The 17,325-nt window shown below is 42.8% G+C and overlaps 1 protein-coding gene across 6 annotated transcripts in view; it reads right to left on the reverse strand.

Annotated features, from left to right (window-relative positions):
• Positions 1 to 17,325, reverse strand: part of HTR4 (5-hydroxytryptamine receptor 4) — a 394,426-nt gene that overhangs the window by 190,652 nt on the left and 186,449 nt on the right. For 5 of the 6 annotated variants that reach the window (XM_068536146.1, XM_068536144.1, XM_068536142.1 and 2 more), the window contains 3 exons: positions 16,495 to 16,737; positions 8,073 to 8,180; positions 6,507 to 6,555 (listed from right to left, as the gene is read on the reverse strand). The gene's annotated coding sequence lies outside the window, so the exon portion shown is untranslated. The remainder of the gene's footprint in view (positions 1 to 6,506; positions 6,556 to 8,072; positions 8,181 to 16,494; positions 16,738 to 17,325) is intronic. The other variant, XM_068536143.1, reaches the window with a different exon arrangement.

Consider the following 17,325-nt stretch of genomic DNA (forward strand, 5'->3'; position numbering starts at 1 on the left):
TACAATCTGTGAGTCAGAGCTGTGCTAGGTGAGCCACAGACATGACATGCATGAGCAGAGTGAGAAGCCAGGCCACGTGGCATAGAGACCAGATGGACAGGGAGGAGCCAGGATGCAGTCACAGAAGTATGAGAAACCAGGAGGTATGCACAAATGAAAGCTGCAGGACCCTATGCAGGGAATGGCTAACATGGGGAGGACCTTGAAAATAAAGGCAAATGGCCATTATTACATGCCAAATTAATGTGTTTCTCTCTCAACTATCCCTTTGGTAGGAGACATGCATCAGATTTAGAGTCAAACCTGAGTTCAAATTCTGTCTCTGCCAACTAGGTATGTGACAACAGGAGATATTCATTCAAGCATCTTCTACACCACTTTTACTAGGAATACCTACCACAATACAAGAGTGAGCCCACAGCAACTACTCTTCTGCTATGACCTTGGGCCATCAGATCCTTTCTCTTGAGAGTTTGAACCAAGAGACACACTTGTGGGAATGTGTCATATTAAGTGAAGAGCAATGGGGAAAAGATTGTGAATGCCTGCAACTGAGTTCTCCAGAGATGACCTGGTTCCCATCCTTCCTGGGGTCTATCTAGTTCCTTGATCTATGAGAAGTCCCATTATCCTTCCAATAAATTTCACTTTCTGTTTAAGCAAGCTAAAGTTGGCTTTTATTATGTATGAGGAAAAAATATATTTACTAATACAATTAGCTTTCTAATAATATATGAGTTTATTTAAATTTCCAGGCCTTGGTTTCCTCATCGCTAAACAACAACAAAAACCCCTCATCTCTCAGTGATTGATTGAAAAATTTTAAAAAACTAGGTGTAACAACTCCACAGCACAGAGTAAGTATCCAATAAACATTATTTAAATTGCATCTGAGTTTCACAATCACTAAATCTTTCTGAGTAAGTACTCGGAGACACCTTGTTTAGGTGTAGGATGTGTGGTCATGCAAAAAGAGACTGATGCTGGCAGTCAAGAAGAAGAAAGGAGTTGACTGAGTTTGAAATTTGGTTTTAAAAGAAACTTTTCTGATTGAAATTTAAAAAAAATTAATCAGTTACATATTAATGTTTTGACTGGAGTTTCTGTTGGGTTTCTTCATTGTGCTGCTGATGATTCGAAAGGGAAAAATGTATAAAGCAACAGGAAGCAAAAGCTGGATGCACAGATAACATATATTTCTTAATCTCAGAGGGACTGGTCAGAATTTATCTGGCAGTAGACAAGATATTAAAGTACTTTTTATTTGGATTATTCTGTGACTAATGAGGACTTTTATCACCCAAATTGAGTGGTAGGTGGAAGGAGGGAACAAGAAAAGATCTAAGATCAGAACTATTAACCCAGAAGTATCACAGCTGAGAAAAAGAATACGTTTTTCTGAAATTCAAAATGAGAGGCAAAGCTTAGATGCTTAGTGAGAGATGTCAATTAGCCCCTAGCACTTATTGTCTTTCAATCTTGCTTTATTTATTGATTCTCCTAAATCCAAATATTTAGTGATCTTAAAAATAAGATACCTTTTTATTTAAAAAATCTCAAGTGGGTGAGTTGTGAGCTTTATTTGGTTATTAGGTCTTAACCATGTGGTTTTCCAATTGTGGTCCCTGGAAAGCAGCATCAGCATCACCTGGGAATCTGTTAGAAATGCAAATCCTCAGACCCCAACCCAGAAGCACTGAATCAGAAACTCTAGGAGTGGGGATCAGCAATCTGTGTGTTGATATAGGGTCTTAAAGGAAATAGTCAACCTTCTTAGGGCTTGCCTTGGATCTTCAATATTAATGGTAATTGGTAAAGTAGTCATTCTTACTCTGACTATACTTAAGGTTAGCCCTATCCATAAGCCTGTTGGGTGGCTATTTATATCACACTTATATTTCCCTCTCTCCAAATGTGTACTACTTTCTACTGTCCCAAAGTATAAAAACAGCAAGCAGAATGGAAGAATGAAAGGGCGGGCCAAGAAGAATACAGAAGGAGGGAATTGATAAAAATACGGCAACTTTAATTTGGGTGATAAAAGAGATATCTAAAGTTTAGATAATAGTGAGGACTTAATGGAAAAAGAAATGTCTCAGCCATTGTTTGCTTCTTTCTGCCATTCTTCCTTTCCCTTGAGCCCTTCTCCCCCAACTTAACCAACCCTGCCACCACCTCTCTCACTCTGCATATGCCTTAGAGCTATTTCTGAATAACCTGAATTACAAAGAGAGAGGAGAAGACAAAAAAGGGAAGAAGTCACAATATGTCAACTGAATACAACTATCAACCTCACAGTCTCTAACCTTCCCAGAAGCAGACTTGATTCTACAATTGAAACAGACAATGTTTAAGATCATTTCTACCCTGTAACATCAAGATCCCATTCTCAGAGGCAGTTTAATGTGGGGAACAAAGTTTCAAAACAAAGACTCTGGAGCACACAGCCCAACCCCAGCTCCACCACTTCACAGCTAAACGAACTTGGACATGTTATTCCACCTCTCTAAGTATGAGTTACCCCATCTCTAATAAGACGGAGAGAATAAAGTATCTCTCCTATAGGATTCTTAATGCAGATTAAATGAGATTATCCATGTAAAGCATTTAGAACTGTGTCTGGCACATAATAAGGGCTGGATTAATGTGAGCTATTAGGATCATTACTATGTTGTCTCTAAAACACTTCTCAGCCTTCAGCAGCATCTTGAGCATTTCCAGACATAGCAACAAGGCAGTGAGAAACCAGGAGGGATAAAGGTAAACGTGTGAGGGTGGCTACTTTGGAAGGGGGTGGAAAAGCAGCTAGCAACACAGCAGTTCATCTATCTACTAAAATACTTTGTTGTAAGGTCTTTCTGTTCAAGGCCCCAAGATTTGTGTTTGAATTACAACAGTCGTTCTCAACAGGTGTTTGGGGGGTACTTTGTCCCCCAAGGAGATACTGGTAACATCTGGAGATATTTTTGGTTATCACAACAGGGAGTCGCTACTGGCATCTAATGGGTGCCAGAGATGCTGCTAAACATCCTACTATGGACAAGCTAGGCCCTCACAACAAAAAATTATCTAGCCCAAAACATTAATGGTACAAGAGGTTTGAGAAACCCTGAATTACAACGTTGTTTGAAGTTATCTTAAGAAGGCTTGACAGATTTTTTTTTAATTTTCAAAAAGGCAATAGTATGGAAGATTTTGGCACTTGATGGGAGGCGAGAATGGGTGACCTATAAGACCTTTCCAACTCTAAGGCTTGATGTGTGCAGTTAATGCTCAACCACAAAACTAAGTCAATAGTGCATTTTCACCCTTTTCCCTTTGCCTAGTTCCTTTCCCTGAAGACAAACTGAATTTTTTTTTTTAAAAGATGGTTAGATATTGGAAGGTAATCATAAGACATTAGGATAAAATTTTCTCACTAAAACAAAGAACATCAATGATAATCAGATAATTTTAGAGCTGGAAAAAACCTTGGATATGATTTAGCAAACAGACTCTAGTCGAAATCTTCCATTTCATTTCACAGATGAAGAAACTGAGATTTAGAAAGGCTGAGAGACTTGATCTAGGTCACATAATACTACAACCATCAGAAGGTCCAGATTCTTCCAAAGAACTTATGTATTACTCACTGATAATATCAAGGGACTTCTCTATGTGCCTTTATTTTGCATTTTTTCAATGATCACAGTCTGTATCTGTTCCTATCTCTGGAAATCCCTGAATATGGGTCTCACCTGATTAGGTGCTGGAAGTGGGAATAAAAAACCAACAAACAAAAAAATCAGGTTCAAGAGATATTGAGCAAAAATGGATAAGACCCACCTATTGATTAAGCTGTGGTCGCTACTGATAAAGAAAGAGGAGAAATAAAGAGGTGACTTCAGTTCCCAGCCAGGGTGACTTGGAGGATGGTGGTGGTTCAATAATAGATGGGGAAGTCAGGAGGTGGTCTGGGTAGCAGGTACTTATGCTGGGTTTCAGGTGCTGTTCTTCAGTCTGTGAAGTTAGGGAAAGAGAGGAGGGGATGAACAGTGTCAGGGGGGTCCGGGAGAACTCGAGTGGAAGAAAACACATTCAGTTTGGAGGTTACAAGGCCACTGTGGCCCCTAGAAGGAGCAGCTTCAGGACTGAAATCCAGATAACTCAGAGGAACCAAGAGCGTCACTGTCCTCTGAGCCCTAGGACCTCTGTCTGCTCAACATGTGCTGAACTGAACACTCCCTGAAGCTCCTGCTAGCCTGATGTGCTACAGTTCTCCTGGAGTTTAAATGATGACCCACTGAACTGTACAATAATAATTATAACAAAGACGTTTCCCAAAACACAGGAGTGAGCGTAGGCTAAGTAAGGTTGGCATGGAAAAAATAAACGTAAGATGGAAAAATGACTCGAGAATGATGCAAATCCTCTTTACTTTATACTAATTTTTTCCGCACTCATCATTTCTTGAGAGCTGCTCCTCAGAGCTCCACGAGTCTCATCCATGTCCTGACTTCTTCCTTGTTTCTAGGGAACTGCATCCGTCACCAGTGTCCTTTCCCTTCATCATCTGGGCTCACCAGCAGCACGCAGCAACTTCTCCTCCCTCATCACCAATGCTGAAGTTCCACACAGGGGACTAGGCAAACACCACCCACCACCTCCAGGGTCACCCACAGATTTTGACCTGGGGACTCCGTCCCAACAATATTAAGACAGGAGAGCAAACTAGCCTCAGTGTCCTTCCATCAAAAGCCGCCGTTTGGTTCATGCCAAACCTGTACCCTAAGAAACATTTTTTGTGTATTTTAATGAACCAATGGGAAATCAAGCCAATGTTTTCTAGGAAGACAAGCTCATGCCATGACTTCTCCACCTCTGCCAGCCATCACTTCCCTGTATCAACAGCCACTTCTTCCAAAGGCAACTAACAGCACAGTGCCACACACTGGGTAGCAAGCTGAGAAGAAATGCATCTTAAATTGGGATTGGGATTCTGTGAAAGACAACTGCAGGAAGCTAGCCCTGGCAGCCACAGCGAACGCTTCATGCAGCACAGCGTGCCCACACACTCACGGTCACTTAACACACACAGCCAGGTATACACTCCGGGTATGCATATCTTGTCTCACTCACACACACACACACACACACACACACACACACACACAGAGTTAGACAGAGTACACTCTCTCCGTTACACATCCAGGACCATCCATACCGTCCACACATGTACCCTGTCTCTCTCTCTCTCTCTCTCACACACACACACACACACACACACACACACACACGGTTATATACGCACAGCCTATGTTGTTTCTCCCTCTCACACACACACCCTTTACACACACTACCTCACAGAGCCAGCGAACACACAAGCAGTTTCACAAGTACTTACGTATACAAGTGTAGGGCACTAGCCCCAACCCTAGTGGTCCCACGCAGGAGGCATGTCCTACACGACCAGCCAGCCCACCTACAGCCTGAGCCGCCACGCAGCCCATCCCTGAGGTAAAGCCGGGTCCCATAAGTCCAGAGCCCCCAGCGCGTCGCCGTCGCGCCGCCCCGCCCCCGCCGCGTCCCCGCAAACACGTGGGCTCGCAGGGTCGTGACCCCTGCGCCCTCGCCGCACCTACCCTCCGCCTGAGGCGAAGGAGCGAGGCGCCCTGGCGGACCGGACCCGCCACCCCTCGCCGCGGAGCCGAGCTTCTGCCGCCGCGCTCCCAGCCGCTGCCTGCGCCCTCCCCGCCGCCCCCTCGGGTGCGGGCTTCAGCCCCCGCGCTGGGAGGCTGGCGAGCGCGAGGCGCGGGCCCGCCCGGGGCTGCGGGCGGAGGGACCCCAGCGCAGGCTCACCTGGGCGGGCCGAGCATCGTCCTCCTCCCGGCCGGCCGAGACTGGCTCCGCAGGCTCAGCAGCCCCCAGCCCGCGTGGTCCTCGCGGCCGCCCCCTGCGGACGCCGGGGGTGGCTGTGGCGCGGCCGGGCGCGCAAGGCAGTGGGCGCAGGGGTGACGGAGGGACCTCACCCCTCGGGGCGGGCCAGCGGGGCGCCTTCCCCGGGGAGCGCTGCCCAACAGAGGAAGCTAGCCCTGGGCTCACTGCTGGCTCCTGGGTAACCCTGGGCAAGTTGGTTAACCTCTCTAAGTACCCATTCCTCTACTGAAAGATAATAAACGTGAAAACGGAAAGTGCCTGTGGTGTCCGTGCTAAGGGAAATCTACAGCCTACTTCCTTGTCATGCCTCTGACTCTGCCTGGGCACAGTTAGTTTGGGAGCAGGATTCAGAGTGACATCCGTAGTCCCTTAGATACAAGGCTTCCAGGTTTTCCAGGGTCAGTGTTTCAATCCACTGGTCTTCCTAAGTAATCCTGCCAATACTTGTTTTGCTTCCCCCATCTGCAGGAAGCCTATTCTCCCAGCTTTTTCCACTTGTGACCTTGATTATGTGGTTAGACGAAAGCCCAGACCCACTGCTCCCATCTGTAAAACGGGGACCATAAACTCCCAGTTGTGTTGAGACTTACCAAAGCTCCTGCCTGTGTGTCACTAGTGCGTTGTAATATCTGTGAAGAACTGTGAAAGAATGAAAAACATTTTTCCTCAATACATCTTTCCAAGGCCTCAGATTCCAGGGACAAAACAATTCAGGAGTTAGGCCATTTGGGGAAGGGAAGAGGAAAGAAGTCTTCCTTTGATGAGACAGGTGAGGGGCCAAAGGTCCTATAGGTAGGATAATTCACCCCCTCCAGGACCACAGAGTCTCCGTGGAAGCCTAACAAACAGAGGAGCTGTGACAGTAATTAACCTGCAAAAGTAAATAAATCTTTCCAGACAATCTTAAAAATTATTAACTTACAATTGTGAGCACAACCCAAGTGAACCGGAAATTTAAATTGACCAACGTATTCATGCCAGAAACCTCTGAGCTGGTCCCTTTCTCAGATTCTCTCTGTTGATATTCCTGCCTTTCTCTTCCTCCTTCTTTTGCCAACCTGGTGTGTCTTCCTCATGGTCTGTGTTTCTTTCCCATCTTACTTGTACACTTTTTCTCTCTTCTATCTCTCGCTTCCCATCTCAGTCTCTCCCCACCCTAGGTATCTCTTCTTTACCTTCTTTGTGCCCTGTCTCTGTCTCAACACTCCTCACTCTCAGCCATTCCCACCCATTATTTCTCTCCCTGGATTGTATATGTCTTGAATCTTTATTGATCTTATATCCCCATTCAAATTTGAAAGTGGAAAAGTTGTCAGTTATTTCTCTAAAGATCCAAAATTAAATTTACCACTATGCCACTTCCCTAAACCAAATATTCCTGATGGATGACACCATTATCCTCACCCTCCTGGGAGTGCAAAGCCTGAATCATCTCTGACAACTCTTACCTCTCTTCCCCTTCTCCCCAGTCTCCACTCAACCTCTTCCCATTTCCTAGGGAGTCTCTCCCAACTCTTCCACAGGCAGCTGTTCTTTCCTCCCTATTCCCATTGGACTGAATCAGATGTGATTAAGTTAAGGATCTTGAGATGAGAGATTATCCTGGTTGCACAGGTGGGCCTTTAGAAGGGTCCTTGAAAGTAGAAGTGATGGGCATGAGAGGAGGTCAAGAGTGGTGCAGTGTGAGAAGGACTTGAGCAGCTGTTGCTGGCCTTCAAGGAAGAAGAAAGGTCCCAAGCCAAGGAATACAGAAGCTGAGGTGGGGGCAAGGAAACAGATTCTCCTCTAGAGTCTCCAGAAAGGAAGGCAGCCTTGAACACACCTTGATTTTAGTGCCATAAGACTCACGTCAGACCTCTGCTCTAGAGAGCTGTACAATAACGAATTTGGGTTGTTTTAAGCCACTAAGTAATTTGTTGCACCAGGAATAGGTAACTAATACAATGCCTCTCTTTTACTTATGGAGGTACACACGAATGCCTTGTCTTATTATTAACGGCAATCCAAGGTAGCCCCTCTTTTCAGCCATCTTGGTATACCCAAACCTTGTGTTTCAAGCAATCTGTTCCCTGAACACTTGCTTTTCTTTTCTTCTCTGTACCAGTGCTCACAATGTCCTCTCCAGAGTGCCCTCCTCCAGATGCTGCGTGTCCTACCTCTCTTCAACGCTCATGGATTCCGTGGAGCTGTTCGTGATCTCTCCCTTCCTTGATTCTCCAGAACTTTGTATTTTTCAAGGTATATTCCATTTCAGTTGGTGCTTTCTAATGGGAGAGAAGGGAACGAGAGAGAAGAATGGACTTTACATGCACAGGTTGAAACTGCTCCAGGTTCTCTGTTCCCACAATGCTGTTTTCCTCTCTCTACTGCAGCAGATACCAGCACACTGTGTGACTGTGAGTTATTTAAAGGTCTGCTTGGACACTGGATAGTGAGTGCCTCCAAGGTGGACAACAGGTCTTACCTCCCTTTCTACATCCCAGCCCCGAGATCCATGCCAGGTACACAGTAGGGATTCAATAACCGTATCTTGAATGAATGGATGAAGAGAGCAAGTGCAATGTCTGGTTGTGTTGAACAGACAGGGCTATTAATAATTTTTTCTTGTACCGTCTGGCTCTATTTAATTGGGCTGGTCAATTGAAGCACCTCAGTTAATGCAATGAGGTTTTAAATGGGACTGCTTTGATTCATAGCTTAAATCACAGACTTTTCTTTCCTTTTCTTTGTTTTATGTTTGTTTCTGTTTTTGTTTTGCTTTTGCTGAAGAAGACTCCCACAATAAACGTTCCTTTTTATCCGCTTCATTTAAAAGGGGCTACTATTATAAGTAAAATGATTATAATCATGCAAACTCTTTGGCCCAACAATTCTACTACTTAAAATGTATCATAAGGATAATAAGCCTATGTCTACAGAGGTTTATCTAAGAGCATGTTCAATGCAGGATCTTTTATAAGAGTGAATAATTGGAAATAGCCCAAATGTAATGGGGGATTATCTAAATATATTATCTCTACCATGAGATACCATTCAGTTATCAAACATTGTTTTGTCAACTGATATTTATTATATAGAAAGATGTTTATGAATTTTTTATATTCTTTTTTATGTTTATCTTTATTTTCTAACTACCATATAATAAGCCTATATTTAAAACTTAGGTTTAATTGTTTTTTTAAAATAGCTTTACCTCCAAAAGGAAAATTGTATAAAACTTTGATAATTTTCCAAATTCCAAGAAAATTCATCTACAGATGAGATTTAATTCTCTGACTATGACAAAAGAAGGGGAAAATCACAAAAGGCTTGAAATATAATTCATTCCATTAATTCATTCAGTCTAGGAACATTTATTGTACCATCTCAATTAAGGCCTTCAACAGCAAGCAACAGAAAAGAACTCTAGATAACTTAAGGGAAATTATTGGAATGTTATTTAGGGACATACAGAATTGCTGAGATACTGGAAGCCCAGCTTGGAGAATCAGGTACCAGGAAGAGTTCCAGAGAACCAAAAAGCAGAAAGTGAAGCACCTGGTTCACAAAGGAGCTCCATCAGGACCATGTGCCATCCCTCCTGATATGGCGAATGGCCTCTACCAGTTCTCCATCCTTGGGTCACTCAACCAAGTCCAAAGTCACTGGAGAACACACCAGACAGGCTGAAGTTAGCTTTGTATCTCCTCCTTCCCCTGTTCTGAATCAGAGAGTGAGGAAGGAAAGATCTAGTCCTTTCACCAAGACTACACACAGTAGGGGAGATTTTACTTCCCCAGTAAATTTGGGGTGCTGTTAGGAAGGCAAAATGGAAGCTGACAGCCTGAAAATAATAAGTGGCCACTACGAGCCCCTGAGATGTGCCAGGCATCAGGCTGTTCTGCCTTCCAGGCCGAGTTTCCCTGCCAGGAAGCCTCTGGTACAAATAGCTCAGTGGAGCTACCAGGCCAGAAACACCATTCAGAGGAGATTAAGAAAGCTTTGATTCTATTATTTCATTTATAAACTTGAAAATGTTAAGGTTTCTATTGTTAATTTCTTCTAGTCTGCAGAAAAAAGATACTATTTTTTTCTCTTCTGGTTGTCCACACTGCTCAACTGGTACAAATGTCCTGTTACGTATTTACTGCAGAGCAGCCTGCCATGGACTGAAGCACCTTATCAGCAACACACCATGGGGGTTATCTTAAAAGTTTCAAAGCTTGTTTTAAGTTTATTTGACTCTGGGTGCCTTAGCTGCAAGATGGAGGGGTGTGTATGAGAGAGAGAGAGAGAGAAAAAGAGAGAGAGGGAGAGAGGGAGAGAGAGAGAAAGAAAGTAGGCGGAGACAAAGAGGAAGGAACAAAGAAGATGGAAATCAAATTCCAAATCCAAACTACTGAAATAAATCAATACTTCTCTTGAACTCACAAACTTGAAGTCTGCATACCTTCCATCCACTAAGAGCTGCTAAAAATTTAAACAGTTGGACAAAGAGTTTTAATGCAGCTGCAAAAGACTGGAAACCAAACTGTGAAAACCTTTCCTATAATGAAGCCAGAGTGGCTGGCTTCATTTCAATAAACACCACAGAATAAATAAGACCCTAGAACAAGACACTGTGGCATCCCTGGGCACATGTCATTCACATGATCCATTCACTGGAGTCCTCAGTTTACCTTGTAGACCAGCGGTCCCCAACCTTTTCGGCACCAGGGACCAGTTTCGTGGAAGACAATTTTTCCATGGTCGGGATGGCCGGGGGGAATGGTTCAGGCGGTAATGCGAGTGATGGGCAGCGGCAGAGGAAGCTTCGCTCCCTTGCCGCTCACCTCCTGCTGTGCGTTCCGGTTCCTAACAGGCCGCGGACTGGTACCAGTCTGCGGCCTGGGGGTTGGGGACCCCTGTTGTAGACAATCGTTCTATGTCAGGAAACAACTTCTAACAAAACCTCCTCTAAATAAAGTTGAAAATGGAGAAACATTTGCAATTTGTTGTTTGTAAGAATCAAATTTCCCACAGAGGGTCGTGTTTATTCTTACTTTGCTACACATCCTGGAGTGTTTGATTATCTCCCACTCCCCCAAACCCAAATCAGACCTGATGAGCGAGGCTTTTTGCTCAGACTCCTCAGTTCAGCCTCCAGGGAGCTTTTGTCCTGAACTCTGCTACCTCTTCTACCCCAGCTCACACACTCTGCTCTCCCATTGAGTTCTAGCCATCCTGGGCTATAGGTTTTTAGTCATGCACGGCTCTCTGGCCTCAGGACCTTTGCGTTTGCTGTTTCATAAACCTGAAATGCTTCTCCTCTGGTTTGGCCTAAGTATCTCTTTTACAGAGAGGATTCCCCTTGACCAACTATCCCCCATCCCATTAGTTTTTGTTCTAGCACTCCGTTTATGTCACCTACAGTCCTCATCTCACTCTGTAACTAATTCATTGATGTATTTTTTTTTTTACTTGCTTACTCTCTGCCTCTCCAGTAAAACATAAGCTACTAGAGGTAAGAGACTCTGAACTTCAGGAAGAGCCTGGCTTAGAGTGGATACTCCTTGGTAAGAGTTGAATGGACAGAAATACGAACGGACAGTTGGATTTGCATTTGTGCTTTCCAGTGGGTCAGAGTTGCCCAAGAACCAAGGGCCCTTGGAGGCCAAAGGAACTCACAACCCTGTGAATGAAAGGATGATCATGCACTTCTGTGAGAGGATGTGGCTTTGGGAGATACAGACTCGTGTGCAGGAGGGATTGTGAAATGGAACAGGTGGCTCAGATGCTGTGACATTATGTCTGCAACTGAAAAGTGGATGAGGATCCAGAGAAGGAGGAGAGAAGCTTCAGGTTGCCTCTGGCCAGGAAAGAGCTGTCCAGAAGTCAGTCTATTCCAAAGGGGATTAACAGTATTGAGCAAGAGAGTATGAGAGCACAAGAATTCAAAGATAGGCTCTTTTTAGTAACTTGCTATGTGGCAAAGTCTGTATGAACCTGCTTTGAACACTGAACAGCCGGCTGCCTGAATTAGCAGAGAATAGAGGCAAATAAAGGGCAGCCAAGCACAGTTATCACTGTCCAGATAAGAGGCTCCTGGCCCTTTTTTGTGCTTTGCTGTTCTTTGTCCTCTAGTCATCCTGATATTGTTGGGTTTAATCTATTTATGTTTGAAAAGCCCGTTAACTAATCCATGTTTTATTATCAATAAAAACCAAATAAATGAATATTTAGTCTATTGGGAAGGAAAACGGGAAAATAAAATCTTCCAAGAACAGCCAAGTCACAAGAAAAACATCATGAGTGTGATCTGCCAGGTAAAACTCTGGCACAACTGAAACTGTACAACATATTTTAAAATTTGTACATAGTAAAAATTAACTGTATTTTTTGGTGTGCAGTTCTGTGAGTTTTAACAGATGTATAGAGTTATGTAATAAATGAAATAAAATAAATCTGAAATAAAATAAATGAAATAAAATAAATCACCACCACATTCAGGATATGGCAAAACTAATTTTAACATGGACCAGGGTATTTGGGGATATTCTATTTAGTGGGATATTTTTGACTAGCTTTGCCTAATATGAACAAGTCTCTTCTGCCTCCACACTGCCCATCCTCCCCTGCCTTATATCAGTTGGTCCCATTCATAAATTTGGAAGCTTCTTCCCTGTAACTAGAAGATGGGGCTCTACTGAGGGCAGAAGCTACAGTGGGAAGAAGAGAAAAGTTGGGGATATTGAGTGGCCTCTCACTGGTTTAAGCTGTAGCGAGAAGGGATTAGAAGCAGAAACCAATAGGACCCTTCAGGAAGGATTTGTGAGAGGCTCGGCACAAGTCAATACTCTGTGTTCAGGGCCCAACTAATGAAGCAGAGCTCCGACCCAGGGAGGAAGCCCGTCCTTGCACCTGGAGAGGCAGGTCATTCAGAGCCAGACTCCTTGGCACAGACACCAACAGTCCCATGAAGGGCAGAGGCAGCAGTGACCTGTCACCAAGAAGCACTGAAGGCAACAGAGGTGGTCAGAGCAAAGAGGGACAAGGTGAGTATGGCTGACATCTTTGGATTCCAGGTACATGTGTAGAATCCCTTTGGGGTCTCCCACAGATAATAAGGGGGCACTTACAATAGGATGGTTAGTGGATGATTTGAGCTATCTATCATTTTATGTTTAAAGAAGGGCAACCTGGGTAGCTAGGGGGTTGGCAAATATCTGTCCCACAGAAGTTTTACTAGTTTTCTCTGTGGCAGACCCTGTGCTCAACCATGGGGATATGATGAATAAGATAAGAGGATGGATCCCTCTTTTCAAAGCACCCAGAGCCAATTACAGGAGATAGGGTTGGACACAGATCATTTCAACACATTGTAAAAGTTAATAAGGTAGCACAAGTGGCAAATGGAGCTCGTGGTAGGTATTATTGTTATTATTTTATTATTACATAACAAACATTTATTGAGTGCATATGATTTGCTTAATCACATCGCTAAAAAAGGTTAAGGAACTTGGTATTGAAATGACAATGACATGGCTAGAAAGGGTCAGAGTCAAGGTTAGAATTCAGGCTGTCTGACTTTAAAGACTTTGCTGAGAGTAACCATGAAATAAAAATCATAACAATAATAATAACAATATATAAGCAACATTAATGGTTGATGATATTATATGTATTGGGCGCTTAACTATCTCATACTATTTCAAGAGCTATTATGCAGAGAGACACAATAAAATCGGGCTGGATTTTTCATGCATGAGAAAGCGAAACAGGGGCCAGGATATTTTGGAGAAACAATTCAGCTTGGTGTAAGACTGTCTCAACATTTGGAGCCGTCTAGCACTGTAGGTATCAAAGCACAGGCTGGGTGCCATCTGCCAGGAATGCTGAAGCAAGAACCCCTGTTCCAGGTGCGAGGTTCAACATCACCTCTGCTACTCTCCCAGCTCACTGATTCTCTCATGCTGAAATTTGAAAAGCTCAGTCTCTTTTGCCAGCTCCTTCTCTGGCTAACACTTAAATGTCAAAGCCCTTCCTCTTCTTTTACTCTCTATAGGCCCCTATACTATTTCATCCACTGTGCTTGCTTTATCATTTGTACGCTAACAGGTCCCAAATTTTACACTCTAGCCCAGAATTCTTTTCAGAGCTTCAGACCTACATCTTGGATATAAGATATCCAGGCTGCTGGTCTTGGGAGCACTTGGTCTAATTTGGCCTAGATGACCATGGAAAAGACCTCTCTACGGAAAAACACAAAAAGAGGTGAATCAGTTTAAACAGGATCTTAGAAAACTTATAGAAATGGTAAAGGTGTTTGGTGGTGTTTAAAAACAGAAAGACTGGGGGACTTCCCTGGCAGTCCAGTGGTTAAGACTCCACGCTTCCACTGCAGGGGGCACGGGTTTGATCCCGGGTCGGGGAACTGAGATCCCGCGTGCCGTGTGGTGTGGCCAAATAACAACAACAGCAACAACAACAAAACTAAAAGGATTTTAACTTGAGTGGCACAGACTTGCTTCTTTGACCACCTAGCATACCATTTGGATGTTCAAGGACAGTATTTATAATATTATAATGATTTAAATGTTATTTTCTGTTTTAAGCTTCTAGAATCAGCCTAGGGACATTTAAGAAGACTTAACTAGGATGGTGAGAACGTATATTTCTCAATCTCAACATTATATAAATAAAGGTAAAACTGGCAAAGTTTGAGAGGTAAAAGTGAGAAGGTGTGGTAAATGGTTAAACGTGTGGTAAATGTCCTTATCATACAACGTGGGAGTCAAGAGATGTCCATCCCTGTGATTAATGGAATAAGAAATGAAGGTTTAATTGTGCTATTTAAAGTTGTAGAGGTGACCAGAGAAGGAATTGAGAATATGATATTGGGTGGTCAATAAACAACCACAAATGAAGAAATAAAAAATGTCCTTCTCTGGGCAGTGAGGTGTAGGATACAATATCATGAAATACTCCAGCCAACTCTGTCATTCTAGGCAGAGCCCATCTGTGGGTAAAAACAGTGCATGAGGAGGATGAGCCAGAGGATCTCTGAGAAATGGAATGAAAGTCTGATGATGTTATCATCAGCTGGATCAAACTGTACCTGAAGCCATAGATAAACCTTGAATTATTTAGTTCTGTAAAGCAATATATTTCCTGATTGCCTACACAGTATTCTTCATCTACTTCTATGGGTAATAAAACCCCAATTTTATTCAGTGGTGCACTGATCCCAAATAAATGACTACATTCTCAAACTCCCAGAACTTGGCTGAGCTCTGGCCAATGAAATTTAAACAGATGTTCTGTATGGAACTTCCAGGAAGACTCCTTCAAGTTTCTTGATATGGCTAGAGCATGCCATCTTTCTTTTGCTCCTTACTCTTTCCTGTTGTGTGGATGAAGGAGCTCCAGAAGCAAGCATTTTGAAACCTTGAAAATGGAAGCCATGAGGAAGTGGGGAAATTAGAGCCCAGGTCCCTGATGAATGTGGAGCTTACATAGCAAAGATTGACTGCATATCTTCAGGCATCTTTTTACCCAAGAAAATAAATGATAAAGTGCTTAAGCTACTATTAATTTGTATTTTCTATTATATTCAGTAAACCTATTCCTAACCAATACAGCTGATGTTTCTGTAATTTGCAAAATTGAACAGTCCTGATAGATGAACTCAAACGAAAAATTCTCTTCTCTGGAGACAACTGATTCTTGGATAGTTGAAAAATTAGACAGATGACTATCTCTTTTCCTATAAGCACTGCATTATTTGATTTTTTAAAACTTTGATGTAAAAAATAAAATATGAATACAATATAATAAGTCACAGAGAGGCCACAGAGTAAGAAGTAAAACACCAAAATACATGATTTAGGGGAGCTCTAGGGCTACCACACATGAAGATTAATGTTATACAGAATGCAGGATAATTCTCCATCTAAGAGAAATTTTAAATTATGGAAGAAATCACTAGAAAGAACTGTGTACATGTATATACACACATACAAACATATTCAAACAGGTCTCATAGACTATTAAATGATATGTAAAAATATTCACAAAATAATATGAAGAGAAAAAAGTGGAATGCCTAACAGCACATTTAATAGCATCCTACTTGTAGAAATGCCTGCGGTACAGGACTAAAAATCTATGAGGAATTTCCTGAGGAATTTCCCCAAATATTAGCAGTGGATGTCTCTGGGTGGCAGAATCATAGCTCATGCTTGCTTTTTTGACTTATACTTTTCAGCATTTGTCAAATTTTCTACATATCTTACTTGATGATCAGAAAAAAAGCAATATACTTTTTTCCAAATGTGTTTAAAATATTTTTTAATTGAAAAGAGTCCTGAGCATTTATAACACAGCTATTTTGGAACACCAGCTGGCATCAGCTGTGTTGAGGGAAACTAGAGCAGGGGATATGACCACACCTGGGCTCAGAGTGATGGGAAATGAAGCAGCCTGGCCCCAAAGGCTAACTGGGCTGTCCTCACATTCGTGCCGAGGGCCACACTCTCAGGGCTAAGAGCAGCAGGTGTAGCCTGAGAGTGCATTCCACATACTCTAAACAGACATGAACACAGGAACACAGCAACTCACCTCCATGAATGGGCAGCTAGCCCCAGGCAGCCAGGTTTTACTGTGGCTTCTTTCATCCTCTATCCAGGGATGGACCCGGGAAAGTGGAGTCGGGTAAAGAGAGGAGCACGTGACAGGGGCATGAAGTGGCACACACTCAGGGCTGGTGTCCTTCTGCACACATAGGTGATAAAGCCTGGCTTTGTGTGTTTTACAGCTTCCAGTATCTTTCTGATCCAGAAGGCAGCCTGGGTCATAAAGTACCTTGAGGAAAGAAAAGGAAAGAAGGTACAAAGTTGATATAGATAGCTCTTGTTGGCGCCAGTAATTACAACAAACTCCAGATTAAGAACACAAAGTCAAAGAGGCAACTTGTTTTTCTTTTTTAAAAATTTTTATTTTATATTGGAGTATAGTTGATTTACAATGTTGTGTTGTTTGTGTTGTATTAATGTTTGCTGTACAATGTTCAGGTGTACAGCAAAGTGATTCAGTTAAACATATACATATATCCACTCTTTTTCAAATTCTTTTTCCATTTAGGTTATTACAGAATATTGAGTAGAGCTCTCTGTGCTATACAGTAGGTCCTTGTTGGTTATCTATTTTATATATAATAAAATGTATAAGAAGAGGCACCTTTGAAATGAATTAGCCAATTGACTTTTTAACACAAAGCAAAATCATCATGGTTTTAGGGAGAAAATGAAACGCTGTAAATGTCTACTAAGTCTGGGAAGAGCTATTTGCGACGTGTGTGAACACATGTACGAGTGTGCGTGTGTGTGCGCGGGCACATGGGCATGCATTGCTGTGACAGGCAAGATGCTTTAGGCAGAATGGAAACTCACC

This window comes from Eschrichtius robustus, chromosome 2, assembly GCF_028021215.1.
Source record: "Eschrichtius robustus isolate mEscRob2 chromosome 2, mEscRob2.pri, whole genome shotgun sequence".
Lineage (NCBI taxonomy): Eukaryota > Metazoa > Chordata > Mammalia > Artiodactyla > Eschrichtiidae > Eschrichtius > Eschrichtius robustus.